Source organism: Canis lupus, chromosome 17, assembly GCF_011100685.1.
Source record: "Canis lupus familiaris isolate Mischka breed German Shepherd chromosome 17, alternate assembly UU_Cfam_GSD_1.0, whole genome shotgun sequence".
Lineage (NCBI taxonomy): Eukaryota > Metazoa > Chordata > Mammalia > Carnivora > Canidae > Canis > Canis lupus.
Window position 1 is genome coordinate 51,127,481 of NC_049238.1, and position 18,521 is coordinate 51,146,001.

An 18,521-nucleotide genomic window follows, 5' to 3' on the forward strand; every position below is an offset into this window, starting at 1 on the left:
CCTCTCTGCCAGGGGGGGCTCCCCTTCACCAGCCGGCCCACATCAACTCCCAGAGAGGATCGAAGCTCCTATTCCCTCAGGGTGGGGGCAGGATGTGGGCCAGCACCGGACCCAAGACAACAGGCCCCCTCCCGATCTGAACCCGCTGCTCAGTGTTATCTTCCAAGCCCAAGCTATGACCTTCCTTCTCTCCAGAGCTCCAGAAAAGGAATGGAATCTGAACATTGAGACGCTTTTCTGGCCTAAACAATCCTTTCATTCTCTAGGCTCAATGATGGGTCTATTTCCTCCTGTAAATGGGTCTCGTAATCTTCAACTTTTACCTTTGCTTCTAAGGGTAATTAATTGGATCTCCCTCTTGTTCTCCCTACACACTCCCCTCTCTGTTACAAGGCTCAGGTTCACCCGAGTGGATGGCTTTTCTTTCTTTCTATTCCACGGAGTGCTCATTTTTAAAGCTGATGGAGTAAGGCCTTGCCCTCTCCAGTGAACCTCTTCTCCAGAGAAGCCTGCTGGGGAAACACCACTTCCGCAGGCCTAGGAAAGCTGCTCTGCCCCGCCGAGGGCTTTTCAGATAGTGAGGCCTGAGCCGCCATTTCACTTTTTCTTCCCAGGTAGGTTTCCAAGGTTTTAGGGAAGGAGTTTTCGGGGTGTCATTCTCAGGGGCAAAGTGAAAGGTTAACTGATGATCTGGACCCTGGGGACCCAAGGAGGCAAAGATGGGCACGGGAGAAGGAAGACCAAAGCATCAGAGAGTTTCCTTTTTCCCCACAGTCCGAGAAATAAAGGGTAAGGCCTGAGGCGCAGGGCAGCACAGGGCATCAGGGGAGGAGTGAGACTAGATCCCTCGTTGTCATTGTCGGGGCAGCAGGAGGAGAGAGGCTGCTCTGGGGAGGCAGGTCATGGAGGCAGTAAGCTGAGCTCCAGAGACACTGACGATTTCTAGTAACTGCCGTCTTGTCTGGCATTTCGGCTCTTTGAAGTCAGGGATGACCTTCTACACTTGTGTGCATCCTTGGCAGCACTTTACCCCGCCAATGGCATCTGGGCAGTCGTGACCAAAGGAGTCACTCTTGGAGCGGGGACAGTTGCTACCAAGGGAGGGGGCCTGGGCAGTCGTGACCAAAGGAGTCACTCTTGGAGCGGAGACAGTTGCTACCAAGGGAGGGGGCCTGGAAAGGAGCACTAGCACTCCCTGCTAGGAGGACTATCTTTTAGCTGACAGGATTTAGGAAGGGTATTGAGAATAAAAAGCGAACTAACTTTTAGTCAGTTTTGTTGTGGTTTGAACGCTGTCTACAAGCATGTATGAGCCCATTCCTGGTACACTGTGGAGTAGGGAACAGGTGGGAAACAGAGTGAGTCAGGTGAGAGACCAAAACAGCCCTGTAATCCCTGACAGGCCATGCATCCCGGCAGGGGTGGGGTTGGGGGTGAAGGCAGGTGTGCGAGGATATGTGGATGTGGGCATCTAAAAGAATTCAGACCTCCCCGTCATGGAGCCCTGATCCCACTGCCCACATAGAACCGCTGGAAATTCCCACTTACTGGAATATGTATATACTTTTTCACATGCAAAAAACACACAACCATAGTATATTATATTACAGGTTTCTTTCCCACTTAATATGTTTTGGACATCTTTCATGGCAATATAATAGGATTTCTTCCTTTATAAAGCCTTTGAATACTTCCATTGCATTGATGTCTCTGGAGTTTATTTAATTCTGAACTGGTGAATATCTGGGATGTTCCTGGCGTTTCACTATTGTGAATAGTATTGCAAGACGTTTGTGTACACCCTTGCCTTCTTGCATAGTTATTTCTGTAGTATGAAGTTTCAGCAGTGACACTGGTTGGTTAAAGATCAAAAGTATTATAAACGTTAAGAGAAGCTGTATATTACTCTTTTGAAAATCACCAATTTACACTGTCTTCAATAGGATGTGAGTCTGTTCCTCTATATATCCTCAGCCCTAAGTAACATCAATATTTTTCATCCTTGCCAATCTTATAAGTAAAGAATGATTTCCCTTTGTTTGATGTAAATTAATTGACAGGGAGCTTAAGCATCCATGTGTATTAGTCATTAGCATTTCCACCTATATGAAGCAGCTATCCATATAGTCTGCCTTTTCAAACAAAAAAAAAAAAGGTTATTTTCCTTTTTGTGTTTATTTGCAGTTCTTTGCATTTTAGGGATTTAAATTATTTGTCATTTGCATGTGCAGATATTTTCCTCAGTTTGTCTTTTGAGTTTGTTCATGGTCCATATCATTTAGAACTCCTTATTCTGCGAGTAACATAAAACCTAACTCAGAAAAGGAGATTTGTTGGCTGAAAGTCCAAAGGTAGTTCAGAGTTGGTCTGATTTGATGACTAACTGTCAGGGCCTTGTTTCTTTCCCTTCTGTTCCCCCTGCCTTTTATAGAGGCAAAGCTATCCTAAAGCTCAGTTCCCTGCTGGTGGCTGACGGGCTGTCATTCTTCCACCGCCACACTACAATGTGCGGAAACTGACTTTCAAAGGCCCTCTGAGAGAGTAAGGCCCCTTCTGACCCGTAGCCTCCAATATTTAGAGGCTTAAATTGGATTATGTGCCGTTCTTTTTGACAAGGACCATGCCGTGGGGTTACTGCTGAGACACGAGTTACTTGAACTCATCACTGTGGCAAGGCCAATGGAACCACTCTGGTAGGATAAAACAATCAGTTCTGGGACTCTGGAGTAAAGAGGTGTTACTATTCACTCCCAAACAAACCGCATGGCAGCTACACACTGGGGCAATGGTGGAAGGATATTGAAGAGATGAGCCACAATACTCACTACCTGGCATTTCTTGCCACATGAAAGGTTTTTCATTTTTGAAAAACGTCAGTTTTCAAATGTCAGTTTATCAGGCTTTTCCTTTATGACGTGTAGATTTCATGTCAGACTGTCTTTTCACCAAAATTATACAAATATCGACCCATGTTTTCTTCTGATAGTTCTTTTGTGTGTGTGTGTGTGTGTGTGTGTGTGTGTGTATTGTAAGGAGCTGTGATGTCCTTCAACAGATGAATGGATAAAAATCTGAGAGTTCATTTTTAACACATTAATTATTTTATCAATTTGAAGTCTACTTTGAGGTCAAGAATGGGTCAGGGATCCAGCTTTTTCTTTTTCCCCAAAGGCTAACCAATTCTCCCAGAACATCACAGATTAATTTGTAAATATCAGTGTAAATATATTTATCATATGTTAGATTTCCATTTATCTTTGGGCCTATTTCTGGACTTTATTTACTGTTCCATGATCATTCTATTTCTGAACCATTACCATATTGTTTTAACTACCAAATCTTTTTAATCAGTTTTAATATCTACTAATCCCTTCTACATCATGCTTTTCTCTTTCAGATTGTTCCTGAATATTTGGATATTTATTCTTCCATGGTAATTTTATACATGCTTTTTTCAAGTTTCAAAAGTTTTATTGTGATTTGGATTGGCACTGCATTGAATGTATAAGATAACTTGCAGATAAATAGCATCTTTATAACATAGTCTGCCTGTAAACATTGATGAAAAATATCTGTCCATTTACTTATCACATTTATATTCCTCTAACAGTTTTAACATTTTCTTCATTTGGATTCCTCACATTTCTTACTTCGTACAACCATGGATGTTTAACGTTTTCATTACTATTGTGAGTGAGATCTCTCCTTCCATATTCTATATTTTCTGTTTTGTTTTACTTACAGAATATGCAAACATCTATCAGATAGCAAAGTCCTGCAGTCCCATATTAACAGATGCTGATGAGGGGTTGAAGAAACAGTGGTAGGAAGATATATTAATACAGCTACTTTCAAAAGCAGTTTTGTGCTGCAGATTCAAATCCCTTATCTGCAATTCAGAAATAAAGCCAAAACAAAACAAAACAAAAACCCTGATAACTGGAAGTTCTTTCTTAACATATGTGGTGGCAAAACCTGACTCTATGTGAGATTATTTATGGTCTTTATTCCATTTTTTTGTGTGTGGATATTTTCACTTTTCACCACAGAAAAAGAAATATATTTGATTATGGAATACTTTACCCAAGCCCTGCTAGAATATGATGTATGGCACAGCACTGTACTGCCTTTCTAAAATCCAAATCGTTCTTACTCTGAAACACATTTGGCCCACAAAGTTTTGAACAAGGTATTGTGAGCCTGTGTCCCATAAAGTTAAAGAGGTGCATACCCTCACACTCAGTGATCCCACTTCTGAGAACATTCCCAAGAGAAATCTATCCACAAGGAGACATGTATAAGACAGGTCTTATTCCATTCCAGTATTATTTATAATGATGAAGATTAGAAATCACCTAAATCTCCACCAATGGGAGAATAGATGGTGAGATATTCATCTAAGAGAGACTGTATAGCAGTTAAAATGAACTACATGGGTCAATATGAACAAATCTTTCAAAACTTGTTGAATAAAAAAGCAAGTTGAAGAATGATGACAGCATGATATGATTTTAAGTGTGAAAACATTCATGAGAAAAACACTGAATTCAGTATAGTAGTCATCTCTGCAGGGTGAGGGGAAAAATGAGGTCCCCCTGGATACACAGCAGGCTTTTTGCTTTATTCATTAGTCTAATTTCTTTTTTTAAAATCCGAAATGAATACAGCAAGATGTTGAAATGTTTTTACAAATACATAGATTTGTATTCTACATAATGTTCTCAATCGGAAGAATTCTGGAGAGTTAAATATGAGCATTATAGGAAATTATAGAGCAGCTATGCCTCAGAGACCCAGGCTTCTTGTCTTTCTGTTCTGTTGTACTTAGCATGCTTAGCATTTCATGGGCACAGGACAGTTGCCTAACCTCCAAGCATCATCACATCCACCTTCCAGGCGGGAGGAAAGGAGAAGGAGGACAAGGAAAAGTCCAAGAGATAAAGGCCTGTGCAGGCCAACTCTCTTCCTTCCTTAGGAGACCATGATTTTCTGTCTTCGGGTTTATAGATTTGTTTCCCTAAAACCATGTAAAATATTCTCAAAATTATTAAATTTAAATTACTATTTTAAATGATCTCTTTATATTACCTCCTCTTACATCTTATTGGCCAGAACTGAACCCCATGGCCACGCCCAAAACCAATCACAGCCAAAGGGAGGGAAGTTACCTCTGGTTTAGACCACTTATGGCTCATTGGCTGTAAACTACAGGAGAACAGAGTATTTTGTTCACAGCTTTATCCTCGGTATCTGGAAGACTTTCTACCACATAATATATGCCCATTAATTGTATTGAGTGAACCGACTATGTATATGAATGAAAAGATAAATGGAGCTGGGACCCGGGCAAGAGATCAAGAGATCGGCACCACTATTTGAGCCAATCTGAGTCCTGTCAACCGGGAACCAGGGGGAAATGAATGCTGTCAAGAGGTCGGATCTATATCCTTGACCTGTTTATTTAGATGCCCATTCTAGGAGGCAAAGCTTACTAGTGCAAACTATGCATTTGTTACATATGAACAAATATTTTCTCCTAGTCTTGCACTTTATGGAGAAGCTGCAAAGAGATACAGAGTTCTCATATACCCCTCACCCAGTTTCCTCTCTTGTTAACATATTACTATATACATTTGTGAAAATTTTATAAACCATAACCCAGACTTCAGTGGGATTTCACCAGCTTTTCTGTTCCAGGATTCAATCTAGGATACCACAATGTTTATTTGCTCTAGCTCTTTTGGTCTGTGACAGTTTCTCTATCTTTCCTTATTTCTTTATGACCTTAACAGTTTTGAGGATGCTGGTTTAGACATTTTGTAGAATGTCCTTCAATTGGCATTCATCTGATGTTTTGCTCTTAAGTAGATGGGGGTTATGGGTTTTTTGAAAGAATACAATAGAGGTGATACGTCGGAAGTTACACAACATCACTAGTGGTATGAACCTTGAACACTTGGGTATAACAGTGTCCTTCATGCTTCTCCACCATAAAGCGACTATTTATCCCTTTCCATATTCTAGTTGTTTAGAAACAAGTCACTGACAGCAGTACACCACTAAGATGGCAGCAGGGAGGGGAGGGGCTTAAGCTTTGCCTCCTAGAATGGGCATCTAGATAAACCATTGGGAACTCATAGGAAAGTTTTGGCTCTTCATCTTAATTAATTTATTTAAATCACTTATTTATCTCAGTATGGACATTCACACATGTTTTTGCATCTATTTTAGACTACTTTCTTCTCTTTGTAATCTTGTATTGTAATAGAACTCACACAACATAAAATTCAGCATTTCAAAACATACAATTCAATGGATTTCTCTATACTCATCTTGCAACTGTCTGCATCAAATCTCAGAACACTTCCATCACCCCAAAAGAAACTTTGTACTTACTAGCAATCACTCCCAATTCCCTCCTTCCCTCATCCCCCAAATCCACTTTTTATCCTGTAGATATTAATTTCTATTCATTTCTCTATCCTGTACATTTCATATAAATGGAACCATATAATATGTGACTTTCAGCATCTGGCTGCATTCACTTAGCATAACATTTTCAAAGTTTATCCATGTATATACAATGTCCTTTATTGCTTTTATGACTGAATAATATTCCATTGCATGAACATACCACACTTCATTTATCCATTTAGGTTTGATGGACCTTTGTGTGGTTTCTACTTCTTTAACTATTATGAGTAATGCTTCCATGAACATTGGTGGATACTTTTTTTTTTTTGGAACAAATGTTTTAATTCTCTTGGATACATACCTAGAAGTGGGATTGTTGGGTAATATGGTAACTCTGCATTTAACTTTTTGAGAAATTGCCAAACAGTTTTCCAAAGAGGCTTTAGCATTTTATGTTCCCTCTAGCAATGTATAAGCGTTCATCATGGCCTGCCAATACTTGCCATTTTCTGGGTTTTGGCTTTTTTTTTTTTCTATAATTGCCATCCCAGTGGCTATGAAGTGATATCTCACTGTAGTTTTGATGTGCATTTCTTTAAAAAAAATTTTTTTTAATTTATTTTAGAGAGAGAGCGTGAACACAAGTGGGGAGGGAGGCAGAAGAGGAGGGGGAAGGAGAGAATCTCAAGCAGATTTTGCACTGTACACAGAGCCCCATAAGGGGCTGGATCTCGGGAACCTGAGATCATGACCTGAGCTGAAACCAAGGGTGGGATGCTTCACTGACTGAGCTACCAAGGTGCCCCTTGATATGCCTTTCCATAATGACTAATGATATTGAGAATCTTTCTGTGTGGATCTTGGCCACTTTATATCATCTTTGGAGAAGTGTCTATTCAAGTCCTTTGCTCTTTTTTTTTTTTTTTTAAATGGGTTGTCTTTTTATTGTTAAGTTGTAAGAGTTCTTTATAGTCTGGATACTAGGCCCCTATCAGAAATATGATTTGCAAATATTTTCTCCCATTCTATGAATCTTAACTTTTTGACAGTGCCTTTTCATGGACAAAGTTTCTAAATTTTGATGAAGTCTCAATTTATCTTTTGTTGTTGTTGCTTGTGGTTTGGTGTGATCTAAGAAATTACTGCTTAATACAAAAGCACAAATATGTATACCTTCATTTCCTTTTAAAGTTTTATAGTTTAAATTCTTACATTTAGGTCTTTTATCCATCTTGAGTTGATTTTTGCATGTGGTATAAGTTAGAGGTCCAAATTCATTCTTTTATGTGTGGAGGTCCCATTATTCCAGCATTATTTGTTGAAAGACTATTATTTTTTTCCCCATTGAATTCTGCTCTCAGGTCTCTATGTTTATCCTCTGGACTTCTGCATTTATTTTATACTTCAGATTATAGCCCAACCCATGTTATTTGTTTCTTTGCTCAAATTTGGCCATTGGAAAGTTCTTTCAAGTTGGCTCCTGTCTACCTTTGAAAAACTTCCACCCTTTTGTTTATTTTAACATTTCTTAGATTTATGGAACTATAAGATGCTTCAGGTTTATCTTGTGCTTTTCCTGTTACAGTCCTAGAATTACCCAATTCTTCAAGGAGCCTTAGCGCTCCTTTTACAGTAGAATGATATTTAGAAACCAAGATCTGGGTGCTTGGTGTGCTCATTGCTACTGGGGTGCTGTTTATGGGCTCTTAGCAGACAGAGATAGATACTTTATTATATACACTAACTCACATATACCTGCATATCTCTATTTATTTCTGTATTCATGTATCTGTGTGTGCATGTATGCATGTGTGTGTGTGTGTGTGTGTGTGTGTGTGTGGTATATATTATATATATACATATAAATGAGTTTACATAGATGTTTCAAACTCCAATCCAGTACCACAGGGATAATTCTAACCTTTCCTTCTCTCCAGTGATGAGAACCCGGCTCCCGCTGTCTACCAGCCATTTACTTATTTATTCAAACCCACTCTACAGTTTCAGAATTGCTAACCTATAACTTCACATTCACCTATTTTGGTCATAAAGAATCTTGAAATTTAATGTAATTTAATTGTCAGTCTTTTCTTTTAAGTATCTGAGTTATGTACCTTGGTTAGAAAGGCTTTCCTAGCCTCCAGATTATAAAAATATTTTTGTTTTATATTTAGATTTTCAATCTATCTGGATTTTATTTTGGGGTTATATAAGATGCAACTCTAAACTTTTTTTTTCTCTCAAATGGCTATTGGAAGATCCTAAATGCCTATTATTAGTCAATCCTTTCCTCACTGATTTTCAATGCATGGGTCTATTTCTAGACTCAATATCCTACTTGCCTATTTCTCTATTTCAGTGTCAATAGGAGACTACTTTAATTTTTGATACCTTAAAATATATTCTGATATCTAGTATGAAAAGTCTCCCATCATTGATCTTTTTCTGAAATATCTTGGCTATTCTTGTATGTTTATTCTCACAGATGAGCGATAGAATTAATTTGTGAAATTTCATTTAAAAATCCCATGGGGATTTTGATTGTGATTATATTGAATTTATTCAATTTTGGAGAAACTGACATCCCAACATGGTAAGTCTCTATTTAGGTCTTCTTTTATGTCTTTCATAAAGTTTTATGTTTTCTTTCCACAAGTCTTGCATTATTCATGAATTCACATTATTCACATAAATATTCACATTATTCATTATGTATTTTAAATCGTATTTTTAATTTATTAATTCTAACATAAGAAAGCTATTGATTATATGTTTATCATGTATCTGAACAAGTTACGACATGCTTTTATTAAATAGGTTTTTTTGTTGATTCTCGGAGAGATTGTATTGTAGGCAGTCCTAACAGCTGTAATCATGACAAATGTCCTATTCCTTTCTAAATAAAAGAGCTATTTTATTGGTAGGGGGATGAACTAGACAAATCACTAAGCAAACCTAATCAAGGAAAACCAGTGTAAGAAAATACAAATACTTTCCTGTTTCCTGGACGAAATTAGGATCAGAAAATGGAAATAGCAGAGAGTTGAGGACATTTTTTGAAGTAATTTTTAAAAATAACTAAAATATAAGTAAATTTTGTGGAAAGAAATCCACAAACCTAAGGATGGCTGATGCTTCCAGAAAAATACATATTGCCAAAATTGTATATTCCACTGCATGAATATTTCTTTTCCAGAAAGGGAGAGAGAGCTCTAAAAGATCAATAATCTTGAAAGAAATCAGAAATTTGTTCAAGAGCGATCTCTTTTATTTATATTCATACTTCTTCTGGAGTTACTATTGCTCATTTACTTTTTTATTCAAGCATAGTTAACATACAGTGCTATATTAGTTTCAGATGTGCAGTACAGTGATTCAGTGCTTCCATGCATTTCTCCATGCTCTTCACCACGAGCGTACCCTTAATCTCCTTCATCTATTTTACTCATCTCCTCCCCCCACCAACTCCCTTCTGTCAACCACCAGTTAATTCTCTGTATTGGTCTGTTTTTTGTCTTTTTCCTTTGTTTGTTCATTTGTTGTGTTTATATTCATACTTCTGATTTTTCCTTGCATTTGTGACTTTTTTAAAAATTTAATTAAGACAACCACACAGGGTTGAACAATAGAGATCATGGCTAGAATTTGTTCCTTGTTTTAATTGAAGTGCTTCTAATGTTCAGTTGTGAATTATAAGGTTAAAGTTTTCTTCTATTCCTTGCATATTGCAAGCTTTTATAAGAAATTTGCGTAGAATTTTATTAAACGCTTTTTTTTCCCAACACAAAGTGAAGGGATCAGTCTTTTTTCTTTACCTATTAATGTAGCAGACCCTGTTGTTGAAATATTTTTTGGCTCATTTATGAGTTCAACCCCACTTGGTTATGATTGGGTTGATTATTTTGATGAACTTCTGAATTTTATTTGGTAGCATTTGATTAGCATTTTCATATAAATATTCATAAGTAAGACTTGTCTGTACAAATAGTGTTTTTGTGCTGCTTTCAACAGGTTTTGTTTTGGCATGCAGAAGGAATTTTTTTGAGAAATCTTATCTTTATTCTCTGAAGTGCTGTATCAAGGGTTATCTGTTCCTTGATATAGCTTGTAAAATTACCTTCATCTGGGGCAGAAGGAGGTACCTAGGGTGCTGCTCATTGATAGTTTGTGACTCCTGTAAGCCATCAGGTAAGTGTAGATGAGTGAGAAACAGGGTGGGAAGTAAGGGTAAGAAAGGGTGAGAAAATAGGCTATAGCAGCAGATTTAATTGTATAGATTATCTCTAAACAAACTCTTACCCAATCTGAAGATTCCTCTAATCTGAGGATAGTGGAAATGAGTATGGGGATGAGGGGTGGATTCAAGAATCAAAATGCATGGTAAATCAATTGACCTTTGCTTAATTAAACAGCCAGAGAGGTGGGAGAGGTAAACTAATGTTCCCTTAATTTACTGGAAAAACTGACAGGGCTGCCAGAAACAGGGTTGCCAGGTGCCAGGGAAATGTTGGTTTGAGAGAAGGTGAGGAAATCTGTTTTAGACACTTGGAGAGGATATCTTTTAGAAATCTGGTGAGGGAAAGAAATTGCGCACAGAATGCCATCAAATGGTAAATGTAACCTCACAACTGACCTATCTCCAAACTATAGATCAGTAAGCAGAGAAAGTTCTCCAAAGTTTCTTGATTCTAACAGTCATGCTCTTTAATCCCATCCTTTCTGAGGTGTCAGCCTAGAATTCATTGGCATCGAGGGAAAGTCCTTCCAGGCTAAGAGAGAGATTGGCGTGGCTCTGGGCAGAAGGGAAGAAACATTTAGAAATGACCAGAATGAAGTTGCTTGAGATGGAAACGAGCTGAGTCCTGGAATATATGAGAGGATTCATGTAGAAAAACACTTATTGAGAACATAGACACAGGGGGCTCTGAAGAAGAAGAATGCAATCTCTGTACTTGCTATCATTTTAATACATTGAAAGGACGGAGCATAAAATCAATACCAGCACAGTGCAGTGTGAGCCTGGAGGTAAAGCAAGGGGATCCATGGGATCCCTGGGTGGCGCAGCGGTTTGGCGCCTGCCTTTGGCCCAGGGCGCGATCCTGGAGACCCGGGATCGAATCCCACATCAGGCTCCCGGTGCATGGAGCCTGCTTCTCCCTCTGCCTATGTCTCTGCCTCTCTCTCTTTCTCTCTTTGTGACTATCATAAATAAATAAAAATTAAAAAAAAAAAAAAAGCAAGGGGATCCAGAGGAGGGCCGGGGCAAAGATAGCAGGAGTGAAGCCTGCCCTGGCTGAACTTCCCCAGAACTGAAGCATCCGATAGTCTGATTCCTGCCCGTGAGGCCCAAGGAAAGGGCCCCGGAACCTAAAAGCTTGGGCCTGCTCTTGCCGCCACAGAAGAGGCTGGCGGAGTGGAGGGAGCCCTGGGTCTCAGGCTGGGAGAAAGGCTGAAGTCAGAGAGCCAGGCTAGGCCCCATCCTGAGGGCAACTGGGAGCTGCTGACAGCTTTCACAAGCAGGGAGGAATGTTTTGTTGTAAAGGTTCTCTTCTGATGACCTGTAGGATAAGGAAAGACTGGAGACAGTGTCGTGTTCCGGAGACTAAAGTCACAGGAGAAACTTCACGGTACGGTTATAGATCACAAATAACGTGGGGGAGGTGTCTGGAGTGGGCGCCGTCTGGGGCCAGTGCAGCACCGCGTAGTGGACCACCTGCTTTCTTCACAGGAGCAGTCCTGGGCTTTGCTCATCTCGGCACATCTCCTGGGGAATGTGGATGCTTTGAGCCACACAGAGGCCAGCGATGAGGCTCTTCTCTCCTAATGCCATTGTCTCCTCCATCCCCGCTTACCCTGGCTCAGAAAGCAGGGGACTCAGGTGCTATCTCCAGCTCTTCCCTCTGGTTCCAGAAGTGACCTTGGACAGGTCACATCTTCTCTCTGGGCTTCACTTCCCCTCTCTTCTCTTTCCAGCTTGGGCTTTCTTTGGCTTCATATTATCCCCCCAGCAAAATCCCCCAACAGGGAAATCTGACCCCCTCCTGAAATCCGCCCCCCCCTCCCAGGTGTCTCCAAAGTCCTGACATTGTCCTTCATCTTCCAGCTCACTGCCCCACCCTGGTGAGGAAGAGCAACAAATTGGTATCGTAATGGCCCTGCTGATTGCATTATGGGTGTCTAATGCAATATGCCCTCATGAGGACCATCCATCAGAGCAGAGCCCCTCCCCAAGTCCCTGCCACCTCAGTCACATTAGCCAGGCAGCCCATTCATCACTACCACACACCTCCATGGAGACTGGCCGAGACTGATGAGGGGCCAAATCAGATTTATGGGGAGGAATCGTGGAAAAAATCAGCCCCATCCATCTCCCAGACACTGAGGATGGAGCCCTGTGTCCCCACTCCCTCCAAGGCTCCTTAGGGAAACGGGGTGCTAATGGAGAAGCCAACCAAGTTGCTTTTGTTCTCCTGAAGGCCCATACCCGAGCCTCTGGGTTGTCTAGCACGCACGTCCCTACAACTAGCTTCTCTAGGAGTTCATAATTTTTGGAGCAAAGCCCCTGCCAGACTGGGACACAAGGCTCAGAGTCAGCCACAACTTCTGAGAACCCAGGGAATTCATTTAGCCTGATCCCTGGGTTGGGCCAGCTGCTGTGAGTAGAGGATGGGGAAGGACAGACACCATGCCCAGTTCAGCCATGAGACCAGTCCGAGGGCAACCTGCTCAGGAGAGGTGGTTTCACCCAGACCTTCTATCTGGATGGGACCTGGCCCAGGGCTCATTTTAGCTCTGCCGGCCAGACTGGGCAATTCTCCTTCTGCATCTGGAATATACTTGGAGAGGACTGAGAATAAGAGGACATGAGAAGGGGAAGCAGTAGCATTCAGGTCCCAGGGGTTGGGAAAACTGAAATCTGTAAGAAAATAATACAAAAATATGAATTGCGAGGGCCACTCTCAGGGTTTCAGAAGGAGCCTAGAAAGGTGAGACCCCAAAACCTCAGCTCCCTCAGCTTCTCCTCAAATCTGCCCCTGCTAGGAGCCTGTCATTTCAAGTGTCTACATAAATCACCCCCCTCTTTTTTTTCTAAAGCCTCACAACTGCCAAGTGTCCAGTAAGGCAAGAACTTATTCTCCCCATTTTTATAGGAAAATTGAGCCTCAGAGAGAAATGGTCAAGACTCTCCAGCTGTTGATGGCAGAACTGACCCCTGGCTTGTGCTCATTCCGCCGCCCCTTGGCCTGAGTTGGGTTGGCTGGTCATAAGGTGGGCAGAGAGAGGCCCCTGGCCCAAATGTCTCCTTTCCAGACAGCTCTCTAACTGTGGACTGAGTGTCCCTCTCTCTACTATTGCTCTGTACTGAGTACTGCAGCTGCTTTGTGGGGGCTGAGAGGGAGCACTCAGTCACAGGAGAAGGAGGGTGCAAGTTCTTGTAACAGAGCCCTGAGGGATCAGTGATGGCTTCTCTGAGCCCAGGGCTGCCCCTGCCCTACAGCAGCTCATCCTGCTTTCCCCAAACTGACCATGGCCCTGTCTGAGAGGAGCCCTGGTGGAGAAACATCAGCAGTTGGGCAGAGCTGGAAACCTTTATCTGGGGCCTAGGAAAAGGGCCACGCAGGGTCTTTTTACATGAGTGTGGCCCTCCCTGAGAAGCTTGCCTCACCCCTACTCCCATCCTCACCCCCAGCAGGCCATCTTCTTGTGAGGTGTCCCTCACACAGCAGGCCAAGCCAGTCACTCCTCATCTGGGTCCTAAGGTGCAGAGAACAGTGGCCGGTCCTCCTCCTGCTGGGCCTGAAGCTGCAAGGCCATGGAGTTCAGTGTTCCCACCTCCTGCCCCAGCTTGTGGAGAATGGGGAGGGGGATGAGCATGTGTAGTGTGAGAAAAGAATGCATGGATGTGAGTGCAATAGGAGCATCTGTGAGAATCAGAATGTGCGCACACCCCCAGCAGAGGAAGAAGCATTGGATTCTTGCCCTGCTCATTTGCTCTCCACGTGACAGTTGTGCCCCGGTCTTTTCCCCACAGTTGCCACTTGCCCCCCATGGCAATGCCTTGTCTCCCCTTGGAGGGCATGCTGAGCCCAGAGGTTTGGAGCTGGTGCTTTAATAACTAGCATTACTGCATAGAGACCTTACCTAAGCACCCTCATCCTCCTCTCCTTCCCTCACCTGTCTCTTGCCCTTCTCTCCTGCCTTCCCCCTGACCCGGCCACCCATGTTTGCTCCTCTGGCACATGAGCTCTCCTACAGTGGGTCAGAAGAGAGCATGGGAAGTGGCTGCATCTCTCTCTATTATTTGTCTGCTTTTCTTCTCATATTTTCCCCCTACCCACACCCATTTGTTTTTTTTGTTGTTGTTGTTTTTTGTTTTTTTTTTTGTGAACACCTAATAGTGTGGTACTTCTGAGCTCACCAGGTCCTCCTACTCCCCACTCCTTCAGAGATCCCCTTTCTGTCTCTGTCCTGAGTGCACAGAGGAAGACAGTGGAGTCAGGTTGTGTTCTCTAGGAAGCCACGGTCTGGTAGAGGACATAGTGCAAGGGGAGAGCTCTACTTGGTGCAAGACTGGCGGCCTGGACAGAGTCCTAGCCTGGGGACAGATGAGACCCTGCCCACTTAGGAGGGGCCCCTAAAATGTTCATGTCACCATGTCATGTGCTGAAATACCTCAGTGAAGTAGATAGCTTTATAAACAATTATAAGATACTGAAAAGTGCTGCTAAAAAGGCAGCTGGATAAAGAATCTTACTAATGGGGGTCCACAGATCAGGAAGTTCTGTGTACATGCATGTGCATGTGTACATGAGTGTGTCTGTGTGGCCCTCAGTTAAGTAGGGCTGAAATTGCTAAGCAGAGTTCCTTGATAACTCTGATTTTAAGTGCTGAAGGGAAACAAACAAATAGGGTAATCGGTCTCAAGTGAAGTTAACTAGGATGTGTGTTATGAGCAAAGAAAAGAGGTCCTTCTTTCCGGGACTCCTGCTCCTCTGCTTGTACCTGGTACTCCTTGGGACTCTCTCCTGGGCTGGCTTCTCTGTACAGGCTTCTCTATTCCCACATCTTCCCCTAGTACCTGAATGCAGATGATGTTCAAATCTCTTTTCAGTCCAGATCTCTCTTTTGTGCTCCAGATTTCCATATCCTACAGCCCACCACGCAGCTCCATTTGAATATCCCTCAACCACCTGGAATCTTCCAGGGGAAAACCAAACTCATCTTGTCTCTCAAGCTTCACCCTTCTTCTGAGTTTCTTAGCCTAGTAGATAAGACCACCATGCACCTGAAATCCTAACCCCCCCCTTCCTCCTCCCTCCACCCCTAGTCAGTTGCCATATCCATCCACTTTCTGATTAGAACTCTAAATACTTCTAAAATTTTCCCACATTTCTCTATCCTCACTACTACCAGTTGGTTTAGTTCTTAGTATGCTGGATAATAGCTCAGACTAATCCAGATTCCCTGAGTTTAACTCTCAAAATGCGGCAGAGTTTACTTGGGCAACTTTTTGAACCACTTGGTACCTCAGATTCCTTCTCTGTAAAGTGGGGATAATAGTATCCACTTTGTGGGATCACTGTGAGGATTAAATGAAATAATACATGTGAAGCACTGGGCACTCAGGAAATATAACTGCTAGCTATTATTATTGTGCTATCATTATCACTATTGTTATAACTGCTGCTATTACCTGAGTTATCCCCAGTCTCCTGATAGGTCTCCGTGCCCCAGCTCTCGTTCCCTACTAACCCACTCGCCACACTGGAGGAGCTCTGAGGCTCACACAGGGCAAGAATAGTGCTCTGCTAATAAATGGCAGAGCAGATTTGAGGCCTAGGTCTAAAGGACTCCAGAATCCTTGTTTGTAGCTACCAAGCTACCCCGCCTAATTGCGAGTGCAGAGAATGAATGGGTTTGGAAAGCAGGACAGTGAGGAAGGAATGAAACCAGTAAAGGGAAGGGGCACCTGGGTGGCTCCCTCAGTTGAGCATCTGCCTTCAGCTCAGGCCATGTTGCTAGGTCCCGTGACTGAGCCCCACGTCAGGTTCCCTGCTCAGTGGGGAGCCTGCTTCTCCCTCTTCCCCTGCTTCTTCCCTCTGCTTGTGCTCTTTCTCTCAAGGAAATAAACAAATCGTAAAAAGAAAAAGAAACCAGTGGAGGGAAAACTAAGACAGGCAGAGGCACCCCAGATTTTCCATACAGAAGGCATTTCTGGGTGGCCATCTAGTCGCAGGGAGTGAGACCAGGGGCTGGTACTGAAACTTGATTGGAAGAGGAAGCATAGAGTTTTGGTGGTGATATTGATGGGCAGGGCGGGCTAGAAGGCCTCCCACGGACCTCCTGGTACCTCCAGAGTGGCCAGGCCCAGGCATGGAGATCAAGTGAAAGCATGGAGGGACCATGCTCCTCAGAGTTCAGGTGCAGGACAGGGCCTTGGCCATCAGAACAGTCAGACCCGGGCGACTCTTGGCTTTGCCCACCTTATCAGTTTCCAGGGAAGAAACTAAGGGAACTGGTTAGCGTGGAGCTGGTGTAAGTGTGAGAAGAGAGGTGGGGGTTGCTTAGGAAGCGGACACAAGGCCTCCCAGCTCTGCCTCTCCATCTCCTTCTGGGAGAGAGCAGCAGCCGTGGCTCATGCTAGAGGACATGCTTTGGGGTTGGGGATATGTGCCAGTGAGGTTCTCAGGTTAGCTGTCTCTCTGAGCTCTGTGGGCAAGGCTGCTGGTAGGTCAGTGGCCTGCCTGCTGGCTGACTTCTGAACAAAAGCCAGCTGGGAATGGGAAGGCAGGGTAGGGGGAGTGGGCTGGTTTCAGAGCAGGTCTCCAAGCTCTGGATGAGGCCGTATTTTCCTCTCAGGCTTGCTCTTGTGCATCTCAGGCTGGCGACTTGGGTGGCTACCCACCCTTCTGCCCCCAAATTGTGAAAAGGAGCAGTCCAATGCCCCAGACCACCGACATGGCCTCCCCATCTAGCAGTCCTCAGAGTTCAGGTGCAGGACAGGGCTTTGGCCAGGAAAAGCCTGCCCAGTTCCTCTCTCAGACAGGCTCCTGAGGAGAAGCTGGGGTGGGGGTGAGGGGTGGGGGGGTGGGCACTGAGGTCAACAAGCGACCTCTCTGAGAAGGCCTCCCCCCGCTGGCCCGCTGGCCCGGAGGGCTGGGAAAAGAGCCCTGGCGGGAGGAAGCTGTGCTCCAGCTTGTCTGACTCAGCCCATGTGAAAATGAATAGTGTTCCTTTTAAAAATCAACAATCTTGCAATTTCTGGGATCCGTGGGATTTTTGCAGCTTAGGTAGCGGGTGGGGGAGGCAGTTTTGAACACCAAACCACATGAAGGCAAATTCACTTAGAGCCACCCAACCACATCCCCTGCCTTTCATAGCCGTGTTCTACCTTCCACAAAAGCTCTGAGTTCTCTGTCATGCTTTCTTTTCTCTTCCTGGATCCCAATTGTCAAGGTTTCAAGAAAATGCACTTCAGTCCTTTGTCACCGAGTGTAATTTGATAAACTGAGCAGAAACACACTGCTCTCCCCATCCTTTCAAAAACTGTTACCGCCAGAGAAAGAGGCTGAGGGAAAGAGATCTGAGGTCTTTGAATGGACGTTTAGCACGAGCACACGCGCACGCACACTCACACACACACACAGAGTCTTGTGCACATACCAGGACATAGAGTTGCCTGGGATGGGAGGAAGTGGAATCTCAGAGTCCTGTGCGTGGGGGTCTGGCCCTGGGGTCCCGGGCGGAAGCCCTCCCAGCTTCCAGCGACTCCCCTAGTTGCAGGCCTGGTTGCAGCCGCCCAGTGGGCGGTGCCAGGGCAGGTTTCAGGCTATAAAGGGCTCTTGGCTCCCCGGGCCCGAGGGAACGCCATCGCTGCGGCAGTGTCCCTGCCAGCCACAGCCAGCTTGGGGCACTGCCGGTGTCCCACCGCCACCGGGCAGGCTACTCTTTTCCAGGCAGTGCCGATTTGGACACAGCTGTCAGCTGCGTTCCTCGTACCTACCCGTTCTCTCCATCGGCAAGTCCCTTTTTGAGTTGCTTTCGTCTGGGTTGGGTGTGGGGTGGAAGGAAAAGGAGTGGGTATGGGGGCTTTGACAGGGGAGGGT

The 18,521-nt window shown here is 43.7% G+C and overlaps 1 long non-coding RNA gene across 1 annotated transcript; it reads left to right on the forward strand.

Annotated features, from left to right (window-relative positions):
- Nucleotides 1-17: 17 nt before the first annotated feature.
- Nucleotides 18-3,941, forward strand: LOC102154777. The gene is made up of 3 exons (XR_005372578.1): nucleotides 18-614; nucleotides 3,398-3,433; nucleotides 3,745-3,941. It is a non-coding gene; the product is annotated as an uncharacterized LOC102154777 (long non-coding RNA).
- The last annotated feature ends 14,580 nt before the right edge of the window (nucleotides 3,942-18,521 follow it).